Source organism: Calonectris borealis, chromosome 2 (genome assembly GCF_964195595.1).
Source record: "Calonectris borealis chromosome 2, bCalBor7.hap1.2, whole genome shotgun sequence".
Classification (NCBI taxonomy): domain Eukaryota; kingdom Metazoa; phylum Chordata; class Aves; order Procellariiformes; family Procellariidae; genus Calonectris; species Calonectris borealis.
Window position 1 is genome coordinate 53,928,161 of NC_134313.1, and position 14,578 is coordinate 53,942,738.

Here is a 14,578-nt window from a genome sequence, read left to right on the forward strand (position 1 = left end):
AATAGCATCCTACGGATACCTCCTTCTGAGTCATTTTTAAGGGGGGTTTAATCATTGCTTCACCGGTAAATGTCTGAAATAGCCCTACAAAAATAAACAAATGTATATTGTGAAATTTACCTTTTTTGTGTGGCTCAGCTCCTTTAAAGACCACATTTTCTAGCTAGCCTAAATAATGGCATTTCCCAGACATGGCTGTTGACAGTCTATTTCCAGGCCTAGCGTGCCTCATCTTCTGTTCCCATGTCCAAGCTTGCAGCTATGAGTTGGGAACGCTTGCTGTGTCATGTCCAGCCATAAAACCCTCCCAAATGTATTCCTCGTCAGCCTTCTCCAAGGACACTCAAGGGCACCTCAAAACTGACTGGAGATACTGTTTTCTCCCATCGCTTCTCCATCCTGCTTTCCTTTTTGCCGTCAAAGCAGAAGCATTTGACTTGCCTTTCTTTCTTTCTGGAAAAAAACACCCCAAACCAAACAAAAAACCTCACCCCACTTTTTTTCTTACCAGTGCTGAAATTGCTTAAGCAATCACCATTATTAAAACCCCAGCTACTTGGCTGAGCCTGCCAGCCCATCATGGTGATAAATGGCTCTCAAGATGCGTGACTAGCACTAAACAAACCGGTCTAAGTCTGTCTAGACCATCACCGCGTTCCTGGGTGTGTGGCTGCCCTTAAATCTAAATTCCTCAACACAGCGGATCTGTGTTGCAACAACAAATGGATTTATTTGACCCCCGAAAGACAAAGCTATGTTCTTTGATGAAGGGAGGCTTCTTCCCCTTGCATGTAGAGACCTGCCGGTCCCAGTTCACTGGGCGGGAAGCACTGGTCTGCCAGAAACCCTGGGGACTCTGCGAGGGGAAGATCTCTCAACGCACGCAGTATTCTTTCTCAGCACCTTTTGATCGTCCATTTCTAGTTGCTTTGGGTTGCGATTCCCCAAGCAGCTGAACCACTGATTTCTTACCACCAAAGGGAGAAGTGCACTTAGGTCCTGTTCCACTGGAGATGACTCCTATAGACACAGACTCTGAGCTTATGGGAATGGTTGTGAGGCCCCGCTGAAGTCTCTTATGACTTCTATCTGAAGAGGTTACTGTAGCTCTAGCCAAAAATACATAATTGCTATAAGAAAATATGGAGCATCACATCTGGTATCAATACAGGCTGGGGGACGAAGGGATTGAGAGCAGCCCTGCCGAGCAGGACTTGGGGGTACTGGTGGATGAAAAGTTGGACATGCGCTGGCAATGTGTGCTCACAGCCCAGAAGGCCAACTGTATCCTGGGCTGCATCAAAAGCAGCGTGGCCAGCAGGTTGAGGGAGGTGATTCTGCCCTTCTCCTCTGCTCTGGTGAGACCCCACCTGGAGTCCTGCGTCCAGCTCTGGAGCCCTCAGCACAAGAAAGACATGGACCTGTTGGAGTGGGTCCAGAGGAGGGCCACAGAAGTGATCAGGGGGATGGAACGCCTCTCCTATGAAGAAAGGCTGAGAGAGTTGGGGTTGTTCAGCCTGGAGAAGAAAAGGCTCCAGGGAGACCTTATTGCAGCCTTTCAATGCTTAAAGGGGGCTTATAAGAAAGGTGGGGACAGACTTTTTAGTAGGGCCTGTAGTGATAGGACAAGGGGGAATGGTTTTAAACTAAAAGAGGGTAGATTTGGACTAGATATAAGGAAGAAATTTTTTACCATGAGGGTGGTGAAACACTGGCACAGGTTGCCCAGAGAGGTGGTAGATGCCCCATCCCTGGAAGCATTCAAGGTCAGGCTGGACAGGGCTCTGAGCAACCTGATCTAGTTGAAGATGTCCCTGCCCACGGCAGGGGGGGTTGGACTAGATGACCTTTAAAGGTCCCTTCCAACCCAAACCATTCTATGATTCTATGATTCTATGATCATGAAAAGTGTAGTTTTGCTGGAAATATTTCTGTATTGCCTTTTTTTTCCTAAATTGAGAAAATCAAGCACAATTTTATGATGGATTTAAATCTGAAAAATTCTTCTATCATTCCATTTTTGGCTTTTTTTTTTAAAAAAAAATCTCTTTGCTCCTTCTTGCCCTTCAATTCCCTTCTTTTTTTCCCCACAAAACTCCCAATAATTTTAAATAAGGAAAGCGTTGTCTCATTTATTTGGAGTCTCCCCTCTGCCCCCTCCCCCCCAGTATATAATAGAGCAAAAGTTTGTCACGAATTATCCAATTTGCATGATGAAAATAGCTTTTTAAACCCCAGCCTGTTCTACTTTACAGTTAGAAATACAGGGAGCAATTCAGGTACCTAAAGAAAGGTGCCCAGTGGCATGTTAAACATCTCAGGGTATTGGAGGCATCTACACAGAGCTGACAGATGAGAGTGGGAGCCATGAGACCTGCATCCTTCTGAAGCAGCAGCTGGAGGCCAGGCGGGACGCCCTTCCACATCTAAATCAGCACTAAAGACCTGAATTGCATCCATAGAAAGTAATGGTGGGATTCACCTCTCTGCCCCGTAGATGTCTATGCTGAGCTTGTCCTTTGTACTTCATGGGGAGAGGGAGACTTAGACATTATCTCAGCTTTAAGTGTCTGGGATAAGGTAGAGGAGGAATATGACCCTGCCAATGCCCGTTTCTCTGCATTCACCACACTGATCTGATTTAGACAGCTAAGGTTAGGTGAGATGAATCCTACCCCACATGACATGTTTTTCCCTTTTTAGATGATACCAGTGTATAAAGACAGCACAGAGTTGACACTATGCAAAACATGTAGGAAATATGCACAGAAAATTGTTTTGCTGAATAGCATGGAAGATATTTTCATTTTCCTGTGTCCCTTCCTACTTTTGCTGTCAGGAGAGACTAAACCTGCCCTGATTCAAATACGAATGAGCTCATCCCATAGCTTTTTCTTAGCTAAATCTCACAGTAAGCACAGTAATCTGTCTTTGTCACATAGCTATGATGGTCTCCTGGGAAGGCTGGAGGAGACATTTCTTATTTTTGTTGACCTTGCCATCCTCACCACTGCATGAACAACTTGCAGAGGCCAGAGTACCATAACCAATATATTTCCGCACCCAGGTATGGTGCCATGCTGAAACAGTAACAACATGCTAGGCTAACAGTACTGAGGAAACTCCCAGTGCAGTGGGAACATTGCTTCTAAGCTTCTCAGTTACAAACAGCCACTTTTTGTGCAGGAACGTTGTTTTCAGATGAGCTACAAATGGCTGTTTTTTGAGCAAGAACATTGCTTTCAGTTGAGTTACAAGTAGTCATTTTTTGTCTCAGGAAAGAGAAATATTGGCCATTTTTGTAACTCTTTTAAGTTGCTGAATTAGTCTGCACTGTAGATACCTAACCAGCCAATTGGTTTTTTCCCCTCTTAGCTCTCATTCTTTAGTCGTCATTTATCTTTTAAATCACTAGAAGAGTGCAAGGAATTCAGCTTAGCACTGAAGCCCTCCATATCATGGATCTTGCTCTTTTACACTACCGTAACCTCAGGCTTTTGGTCAGTTATGCCGTCTGAAGCATGGCATGTGCAGGCAGCCCTCCTGCCCATCTGGCTCTTCACATGAGTATTTCAGCAGTTGTCTTCTGCTGTTTTCTCTGAATTCCTGAAGAGAACATACTCGGCTGGGGTGTCCCCGAGTTATGGCACGCAGTGCTCCAGTATATGCTTTGATTTCTATTAATAGGCTAAGAGCAGAAGTCCTTTCCTGCATCCAGCTTTGTGGGCTGGAGCTCCAGCTTTTTTCCACCGTGCACCAGCAGGCTGGGACGAGCCCTTGCCACCTTGCTGGCAGAGGGGATCGTGCGTATGCTTTGGGTTGAGCTGGCTGGGTCAGCGGGTTAGCTCACCCGCGTCTGCCCAGGGTCTGTGCAGGCTCAGCATGTCTGCGTTGCTCCCAGGATCCTTTCCAGCAGCAGAGCAGCCTGGGCCAAGGCAGTGTGGGGTTAAATGTGCATTTTGGAGGGTAGGTGTAGGAGGCAACGGAAAATCGTTCAAGCAGCAAAGTTGCTTGCAAGGGGAGGGTCTGACCAGAATTACTGGGAGCATTAGAAAATGTCTGCCATTACTAAGTTTTCCTTTTTTTATTTGTTTGTGTAAGGTAAGGGACTCCCATGGCTTCAGCCTATGTTTTAATGCAGAGAACTGAGAGAAAGCCAAGCCCCAACGTAGTTTCCCAGGTCTCCTAAGCATGCTGTTTGGTGTCTGGCCAAAAAGCTCAGGTACTGCCCAACTCCTGTTGCTTAGGTGGGAAAAACCTCAGACATCCGATATCCTGTTCTTATTGGAAGAGGCAAAAAATATTAAAATTGAATTTATTATTAACAGCAAATATTTAAAATAACATATGAAAGGATAGATGGGAGTGTTCTTCTGTGTGGTGTGGCTGTAGTTACCAGGAGAGGGAAGTGTTTGCCCAGAAAATGAAGGCGCAGAGTGAGGGACAGCTTGGCCTGCGCTTGGGGGGCTGGCGCTGATGCTGCTCCGCTGATGGGGAGCTGGGGGCACGCCGCCAGCCCAGAGTCTGTCACTTCATCTGTAAATGAAACCATTGTTTGGCACTGCCTAAAAAATGCGGGATATGTCAGAGCCATGCCAATTCATTTCAAATCACGGGGAAAGGGGCTTCATAACATTGAAAATAGGCTCCACATGATTTATCATTTTGCATGAGTCACCTGCATATACTATGATTCATGATGAGTATTAGCCATTCAGGCTTGGAAGAAAGTTTGCTTGTTTTTTTACAAGGCTTTTTTGCTATTTCTCATCTCTTATTTTGATAAATTTAACATTATTATCAGCTGAATAAAGGGCCATTCTAAATAAATAATTTGAGATTATTCTAGCCCCCACCTCTCGCTGTATGAAAGAAAAACAAAGAAGAGCTCCTTGAATAGGTTAAAAAAAAACTTTTAAACTTTTACAAAGATGGCGGAAAGCCAATTACAAGTGTCCTAAGGAGATACTGCCAAAGTAAATGGAGTCTTTTTTAGAATACAAATATTCCTTAAGCCAAGACTGATGTTGTACGCAAACAGAGAGTAGGACTGCCAGCATGCTGAAAAGCAGTACAATATAATTGTTAGTGAGGACAGCATAGACAAAGACATTTTTTTCCTGCGGTAGGAACAGATAAAGAGGAACAACAATGTTGCCACTGTGATTTTATAGCCACTTCTTGTTTGATACTGAATTTTTCCTGTGTTTAGAACAGTATTTGTTAGTTTCCCATAGATCTCATGCGGAGGGGGGATCAATGCTGAGCTGTTAGTGCTCGTGTTAGATATAGACAAATGAATCTAGCAAGCTGGCTGCAGTGACTGAAGGTGTTAGCACCCCAGCAGTTGCTGTGCACCCCTGGCAGAGATTACTATTCCCACAGCAATGGCAGCAGCATGTCGCTTCTGGTTGCTACTTGGTGTTGCCACAGTGCAAAATCTGAAAACGTTGCTTAAAGCCATCTTAATTAACTGTTTAAGCAGAGATGCCAAACTATGCACTGGACTGGCAGACAAAAATTGCTCTCTGTTTTGGGGTTCAGAAGCTCAGTAAGAGGAGTAGTGCTGCGTATCTGTAAGGCAGTAATAAATTAAAATGCCACAACTGTTCTTGATGTGAAGAGGAGTCAATGTCCTAAATTAACTAGCAATATGTTAGAAAAGTACAGCATCAATTAGGCTATGTCTTCTAGTATGTGTTAGGTGGGAAGCTAAGGGAGGAACAAATGACATAACATTACTTTCTTTAAAACTATTATAAGCAAAATCAATTTTCAGCCCGGATTTAAACACTATCACCAGGTGAAAGCCCAGATGGATGAAAGCAATTAACAAAAACAGTATCACAGAACATCTCTGTGCTCAGAGGGCAGTTGGTAGAACAGAGATCATATTACCTTATGTCAGTAGGTTGTGTAGTTTGAATTACAAAAAACTTCACCTAAACCAGATGCTCTCTTTCCAAATAAAATCATCTTCCAAGATCAAATTGAGTTTCCATTTTAACTTCTGCTATCATTCCTACCGAAGGGTATACTTGGAGCCTCTGAAGCCTCCCATCTCTGATGGCACTAGTGTTTGGTGCTTCATTCTCCCTCCTTCGTTGCCCTCCCTTGTGCTCAGGAGCTCTTCTTTTCAACCCTCTTCCTCCCTGGACAAGGTTGCACAACATTTAGTGTAGAAGGACTGGCATGAAAGGTGGATAAATTGCTTTATTAGCCTAGTTTAAGTAGCTTACCTGTTATTTCCAAACCAGTCATGGGAAGTTGCACAAGATACTTTCATCTTTTAAACAATTATGAATACAAGCTGTACTACCTTTAGTACTTAATTTTTAGGTGGCATCCTGCCAGCCACTTTAGTTTGTTACTGGCTGTGAGATACAATTAATAATGTGTGGACTGATGAAGGAGAAACTAGATTAACACTAAAAATAGCCCCTCAGGAAAATTTAAATTACATTTTTAAAAAGTGTATAACAGAGAATCTTTCTTCCTTTTATTAGTATGTTATACTTTTCACCAGAACATGCATGTAACTTTTATGTTTGTTGAATCTCATGATGATGTTCTGCTGTATTTAATACTTTCTGGGTTTCTTCCCGATTTCCTGAATAAATTGCTGGGGAATATATACCTTATGATCCCATTCTGTCATGGCAGTTACAGCAGAAATGTTTCACCAATGTATTTTGGTGGCATTTTTCAAATAACTTGGTAAGGGTACCTAGAAAGGGTTCATTCACCTAGAAGACTGTTTCACATGTGTATCTGAGAGTGACTGATTTTTCTACTCCTCATCTTTCATCTGGGACATGGGACCTACTAGTGCAGTTGTCCTACAATACTGCCACTCTGGATATAGATGGAAGTATGGTCATAAATGGCAGTGGGTCTCACCCATTAATGACTTTAATGATCAAGACCAGGGTTTTGACCTTAGAGTAGAATAAAAATGGGAGTCAGTGGAAGCTGAGAGCTTGGAATGTACTCTTACAGCATGCTAAAGACACTTATGGGCTGATTCTGCCCAAACTAGAATCCATCATCTCCATCTATATTGAACCAAACAGACTGTACTATTCTAACAAGTGGTGATGATCAGACAACATACTCCAGCTAGATACCTGCAATGGCCCAAAACCCAGGAGCTGAATGGCTCCCTTTTTCGTCATTGATTCTTCGTAGTGAGCTAGGAAAAAGGACTTTTTTTTGGCCTGTGTCTAAAACTTTGCACTATTTCTGTATCTTTTATTGTTGTCATCATAATTATCAATATACACAATTTTTGTATGTAAAAATTAATATTCCACAGAAATAAAAGTCCATGAAGTGTTTTCAAGTAGTATTATTTGCTACCTTGAAATGTCTCTTTTGTATCTGACTAATTTATATCAAGATCTGGGTGTCTTAAGTATCAGTTTGTGAAAGTGATTACCATATATTGTTTGTTTTATCCCAATGCAGAGAACATGTGTCATTTTTGTTGCCAAAAGAATTTACTAAAATTCATATCTCTGTGCCACCAATACTACATAAATCTGGCTTTTTTCAAAAGCAAGGTGTCACACATCTGGCTGCTATTCGCAGTAATCATGCTATCAACAGCTCCTTCCCTCAGTCAGTAATATTTTTTGGATTATAACCTAACAACACTACTGTGAGTTTAGCAGAGGACTTGGATTAGTTGGACATTTTTTAGCTAGAATTTCCTTGCAACATATCTCTCATTTTGAGCATACTCTGATACGGAACTCCTTCAATTTTATTCACGAGTGCTTTATAATGTCAGGCTTAGTTATTAAGGAATGCAGGAAGGCATTTTCTGGAACACATACCTATGTTTCTATACCACAAGTGCCTGGGGTTACTTCTTTACTTTTACATCTGCCATTGGTATGAATTCTGAAGTATGCTGGTTTTTTGTGATTATGCTGCTGAAAAATGATACCATTTTTGCAGATTCAGTTTGTGTAAATTGCACTGCTGAAGCTCAGTCCTTCCTCCTTGTCATCCTCTTTTTGATTTTCCTTGTCAATACTCAGGTAAAATACAGCTCTGCCCCAAAGAACTTGAAGTCTAGTTCAAACATACACGTAAAAAAAATACAAAAGCCAGTGGCAGAGGTAGGCAACTAATGCCAATCGTAAGCTCTTCCAAACGAGCTTTTCTTTGATGATGAATTTGAAGTGAGAGAACAAAGGTGCTCAGCAGTCCAGGCTTAGGGTGGGATGGAAGAAGACAGGAAAGTGAGAATCCCAGAAAGACATTGGCAGAGATTGGGAGTTAGTAAGATGTAAGAAGGAGGGAGAGTCAGAGCCATGAAGACCTGGAGGATGAGCTTGTCCTCGATGGAGAGGGAGAGAAGGAACCCTTGGAGGAATAAAAGAGAAGCTAAAGGCAGGGAGAGTGCATTTTAGCTCAAACATTCAGCCTGCTTTGCCCTGAAATGGAAGAAACCCACCATGCTGCAAATGTTTATCCTTTGGCTGCCCAATAGCTCGGGGGGGGGGTTGGTTAATGAGGAAATGATTCCTAACGGGTGTTTAGTCCAGTCCAAATAACCTCTCACTGTCACATACATAGGCAAGAGGAAAAAAAGGAATCAACTCTTCTAGTTCAAGCTACAGAAATAAAGTCTGGAAAAGCCCTGCTGAGGCTGTGTAGCAGGAATTCATCCAAAAATCTCCCCAAACCAAGGCACACTATCTGGGCAAAGTCTTTAGATCAGAATTTGTTGCTCTGTCAGCTGCTGCTTCTCTCCTGTGCTTCAGCAGGGAGAGGGGATCCTCTAGCTTAGGTGCTACATCCTCGCTATGTGCTGCTCTCGTGTGTTGGTTTTCCCCAACAAAGAATGAGGAAAAGAAAGAATGGAAAAAACCTGATTTTAAAAACTGTAGTGGAATTCAGTTAAATGTGTTGAAATAAGTAAGGTCTACAGCTAACAATTTTATCAAGGTACACAAAAAAAAATCCATGGGGAGGGCCAGAAGGGAAATTAGCAAACTGTGTGTGTCACATCTCTTGGCTCACTTCACTAGTATGTTCCTTTCTCCTTTATCTTGTTCTTTATATTGTAAAAAACATAAGGTCTCCATGCCCAAATGGTGGTTTGTAAAGTACCTTGCACTTTGTGGACCTGTGTTTCACCTCAGCCTGCTGCTCTCCAAATGTCATTCTAGATCATCTGTGCATGGGGGTCTTGTGTCACCCTCTCAGACGGATTGTGGCTGGAAACGGCCAGCTTATGGCAACTGATGACATTCTTTAAGAGCCAGCTGAAGACAAAGTGGAAAATCCAGCCGTGTCCATATGTAAATTCTAACTAAGGCATGTGTCATTGATAAACTTTGCTATTGGGGCTCTCTGTTATACTTTATTTATATCAACTTGAAGCCTGAAAGAATGTCACTTTGGCTGCCTTTCAAAACATGAAAGCTGAGCATATGTGGATTCATTGAAAGGGAAATTAGTCACTCATTGCTTTAGAAATCCAATCACTTTAAAATCCCTGCAACATCAATATGCCTCCCCATGAAATAAATGCCCCAGAGGATTTCTTGTTTTGAACATTGTCTTAATGCAACTCTCTATCTAACTACTAAAGCACAGTTCACCTACTGAAGTATGGAAAAGCATCTGCAAGTATAGCTTGTTCAATCAAAACGTCTGAACAGACTTGGAATCAGCACAGTGTTTACGTTTTTGTCAGTTATCTCCAAGTGCTCGCTCTTAGTAGAAGTTGTCTTTTTCCAGGCAGCCTCACATGTCACACAGTACTGGAAAAAGCTCGTGAAGAGACCCAATGTCCTTTACCACTGCAAATAGTAGCAAACCTAAAGCTCTTTACTCTCACTTTCACATGCACATGCATCTACACATTGTTTTCTTAGCTTCGCCAAGGCAAGCTGTTTCTCTAGGTGTAAGAAGAGAGTACAGGCCCAGAAGATCAAGTGTTATTACCATGGTGCAACCCACTACGGTGATGCAACCCAACTCCTTTCCAAGAGCTCCTCATACTCCATATGACCATGACATGTGGCGAGCAGGTTGCTGGGACTCTGTTGTGGAAAGTCTTCCCCAGTCTGCCAGCAGGTGAATCAGGCTAAGCGATGGCAAAGGACCAAAGAGAATGCTAATATCCACAATGGCAAAATGGTTTTCGTTGATAGCAGAGCTCTCTCTGGCTCCGAGGCTGCTCGAAAGATCTCCCTAGTCATCACTGGGGAGAGTGGCAAACAGGCGGTTTTCTGCTGGGGTCCCTCCTGGGTGAAGAGCCTTGAAGCTAGGCTCTTGAGCATCACTCCTACAAAAGATGTGGGAATGGCAGGCTCAGATGCATTGAGAAGAGAGAAGATGAGGGGTAAAAGACCTACTAATCTGTATTTACTTGTATAGCTCATAGCCAGCTCTCGTCCTTCAATAAGGCCCAGATCCCAGTGGGAGCCTAGGCTAGGAGCACAGCCTTCCTGAGCACCTCTTCTGATAAAACTAAGGGTGATTCAGGTTTTAGGTGGCATGAATGATGCTGTGGTGGTGCGTTGTCCTTACAGAGAGCCTAGGGCAGGTAGGCTTCTCTCTTAGGCACTCAGTTAAGTACCATAAATTAGGTGGAATGGATCTGAATGACAGAAATAAGTTAATGATTTCCCCTATTTCTCTTGTGCTGTGTTCCTAACGGGCAAGTGGAGCAGACCAGCATACTGGCAGGACGATTTTCATTCATTGCACACACCCACCCGTACTTCAGACTGCAGCCTAGGAATAACGGCTAAATTGATTTACTCAAGATAATCTCAGATTTGCTGCTTTTCCAGATGGCTGCTTGCTTTAGATGCTTCTTACAAAACTAAAGAAAAATCTGGTCAGCCTACTTTTTCTGGGACTTGGTCATGGTCTTGAGATAGAGAATTTCTCATGAAAACTGATAGCAAACTAAATGTATCGAGAGATATATCTAGCACTGTAGTACCTGGAGTGCTACTGTGATTCCTCTCCTTGGTTAGGTGGTTCCCCAGACTCTCTCACAAGTCTGGATTCTTTCTGTATTCATGATCGTATTATTCACAATTTCAGTTTCCTCACAACATTTGGTATTGACTTTGTATTTTTCTTCATAATAAGACCTAAATTCTCTAACCATTCTAATATTTCGGCATAATTACCGACCACTGGATTTTTATTCTTGAGGAATTTCACAATCGTATAATTAAAACGAGAGTGTGTGCATGGCAGCATAATAAACTCCGAGCCACTGAGCTATGGTTTTGGATTTTAAACCAGTCAGCTGAGCTTGTGCTCAGGGCTGTGATAGCAGCAGATTCATAAAAGCAATTCAGAAACAAGGTTTCACTAGGTCACTTTGTTAATAATACAAAGTCTGCTAAGGTTTTTGCTTTGCTCAGAAATAGGTTGAGAAAGCTGAAAAGTTAAAGTGTGCAACTAAGAGTCTGAAGCAAACGAGCAAACATTTAAGTACCATCTGAAGCATGCAGGTAGCTTCAAAGAATAATTCCTAGACAAGTTCCTGTGCTTTGCTGGACCTGGGAGCTGGGTAAGCAGCCAAAGGAGAGCATTCGCTAGCACATGAAAGAGTTCCCCTGGCTCCTGGGGGAAGAACAAGTGTTTGGGGGGACTGGAAGTAGTTTCACTTTCTTTACTTGGCCTTGACTCTAACTGCCAATTTAAATGACTTTGTGGCACATTTTCTCCTTGTTTTCAAGTTGTTTTTCTCTCACATCAGAGCAGGCAGGAAAAGAAAATGGGGAACTTGTTCCATGGAGAAATACATGCAAACACACAAAGTCAGTCCATGGAAAAAAAGTGGAAAATATGTTTCCCCCTAATTTCTTTAAAGTAGGATTAGTAATCTGAGGTGTCCCTGTGCTTCACAGCAGCAGGGATGCTCAGATAACAGTGTGGGTTCTAACCTGAAGATAAAATATCCAATGACAAAAAATAAAATCTGACTACAGATGTAACTATCAGTTACTTCTTTTCTTGTTATATATAACTTACCTACTTAAATTTCACATGCAAATTACTTCTCTGGGGTACCCAAAGGAACAGTAGTAACTTATCAAATTATTCACCTGAAGGTTCCTAAGATTATTCAGCTATCTGTTAGGCTCCGGATAGACTAAATATAGCCACATTTTCTTTAAAATCCAGTGCTGGAAGAGTAATTTCTGTTTCAGCAGCAGCCAGCAGGGCCACCCTCTTGCTGCAGCTCCAGATCTAAAAATGTTTTAAAACCTCTGTGTCTCCTTCACGTGAGAAAAGTGTAAATCAGGGAGAGAGGCATTGCAAGAAAGGCCATCTGAAGCAGAGCAAACAGTACACACAGCTTTTTCAGCAGGGAGCATTTGGTACAGGGGAACTCAAGAGGTGCTGGTGAGGAGATCATCCTTCCTGGAGTAGCAGTGATGCTGTTTGCAGCTAGTCAACGTTGCTGTATCTCACTACTCCTGTGCACCTGTTTTCACAGGTAGAGGCGCGTAGATCCTGCCTTAGTTCTACAGTGTACGTGGCAATAATGGAAGTTCATGGTTTTCTCTATAGCTAGCATATGCTGCTTTTGCAAAAGGAGGGGTAGGGTCTATCTCAAAGAGTCTGTCTCCTAAATCCAGCCCCCTAGCTTCTGTCTACTCACTCAAGATAGGCTCTTCATTCATTGCCTTATTTAAGGAGAAGCTGTAATTGGTTTGATCAGCTGCTCTCTGTTTGGTAAATGAAGCAAACCGTAATCTGAGTTAGTTGATTACAAATATCTGGTGAACTGGTGGAATTTTCTGGGGTTTTATATTTCCAGTCCATCTTCCAGCCAACTTTCTCAAAGTATTTTGCAGGTGTTCCTGCAGGAATACTCACAAAACCTTTCTTTGGTTGGCAAATTTCATCAGCATCTGTAGTGAATAGTGAGAGAAACAGGGATGAAAAGTCATTTAGACATTGATCAGTGGGACCAGTGATCTGTTTAAAGCCAACCACAAATTTAAGTAATTTACTACACCGGGCCTTCAAATCTTTGCCAGAAAATTGCTGGTGGTACCCATATATCCTACAGCTCTGCCAGGCTCAGGCTTTAATTATTATAGCAAACTACTGTTTAATTTAGTAAGAAAAATCTGAGAAGCTGGGAAGAAAAATGAACTGGTTTTGTGATAGACTGCTGCACATGGAAATCTTGCATGACAGCAGTAGGATGGGACTCAGTCTGGTTGACTCCCCTGGAGAAAGGACCCTAGGGACTGAGTGTGTTTGCAGAGAATCTGTGAAGTACAGGGATGGACATCTTCTGGGTAAATCCTCTGTTGTCAGGCTATAGAGTTTTTAAAATAAGAGGCAAATTTCACCTGATTTCCTGAAAGGTGAAAAACATTAAAATATCTCTAGCTTCTGTTGCCTAAACCGCAGTGGCATTCAGTAATTCCCTGTTAGGCATGGTACAGTCTATTTTAAAATCAAGATTTTGTTTCATTAAAGTATATGTTTTAATGCAAGGTTGTTCTACACTAGTTTGGAAGAAAGTAAAAGATAAATGTCAATGAGCAGGACAGAAGAAGCCAATATTCTTGGCAAGTTTTGTTTCCTGTGGCAGCCAGGGCTGTCTGCCCTACAAAGTGCAATGCAAACTTCAGAGTGGCCATACTGCCTTCAGCTAAGCTCAGTCTGTATTATCCCTAATGATGCCCTTAAATACCACAGTGCCTTTAGCTTTTTGAATGTGATTCTTGCCTGTTCAGGAAGCCCAGTCTTCGCTGTTAGGTTGGTTCATCAAGAAATTATGGCCTAGGAGTCAGTCTGTTGGGCGTAAGTCGGGGTGCCTTTCCTTCCGTGTACATCCCTCTAGTTACAAGGGTAACCCAGTTTCTCGATTTGCTAGTGAAGTTAATGTAATTCTAAATCCCCCCTTTTTTCTTCTTCCCCAAAGGAGGAAAGGAGCCTTCCCTGCTCATCCCATAGCACCTTTTAAGAGTGTGGAGCACATTTTACCGCTGTCATTTTTCCTCTACCGCTGCATGGTGACACTCAGAGTCTCTCACAACCACGGTATGAGCACTACTAAAACGAACTGCTTCTCCATTAAATTCAAGAGCTGAAGTTAAGTGTTACACTCATCGCAACGCTCTTCTCTATTTAAGTTTTTTTCTTCCCTCTCTGTTTGGCATGTAAATGACATAATTTGGCCTGCTATATTAATTGCAGGATTAGAAGCCAACTTGAAAATCCTTTAGCTGATGTTTTAATTAATATTTTTTCAAGTGCACACTCTTCATGCTCTAGAATTTAATCTATTTATGCCATTATACTCTTATTATTATACGAACCAAACTAAACCAGGCCAAGGTTGTCTGTGGTGCTGCGTGGCATTAGTGGTGTGTTTGCCGAGCACCCTCTGATGTCACCTAACCACAGGTACTTGATGCTGTGGGGTAGCTGAGATGTTCACACAAGGGTGGCATATATGACACTGCCTGAGACCATACCTTTGGCAGTGGGAGAAGATGACCCTGAGCGCTAAGCACCTATGAGTAAGTGCCTGAATAAATCCCTTGCTCTCTGGATTTTTTTTCTC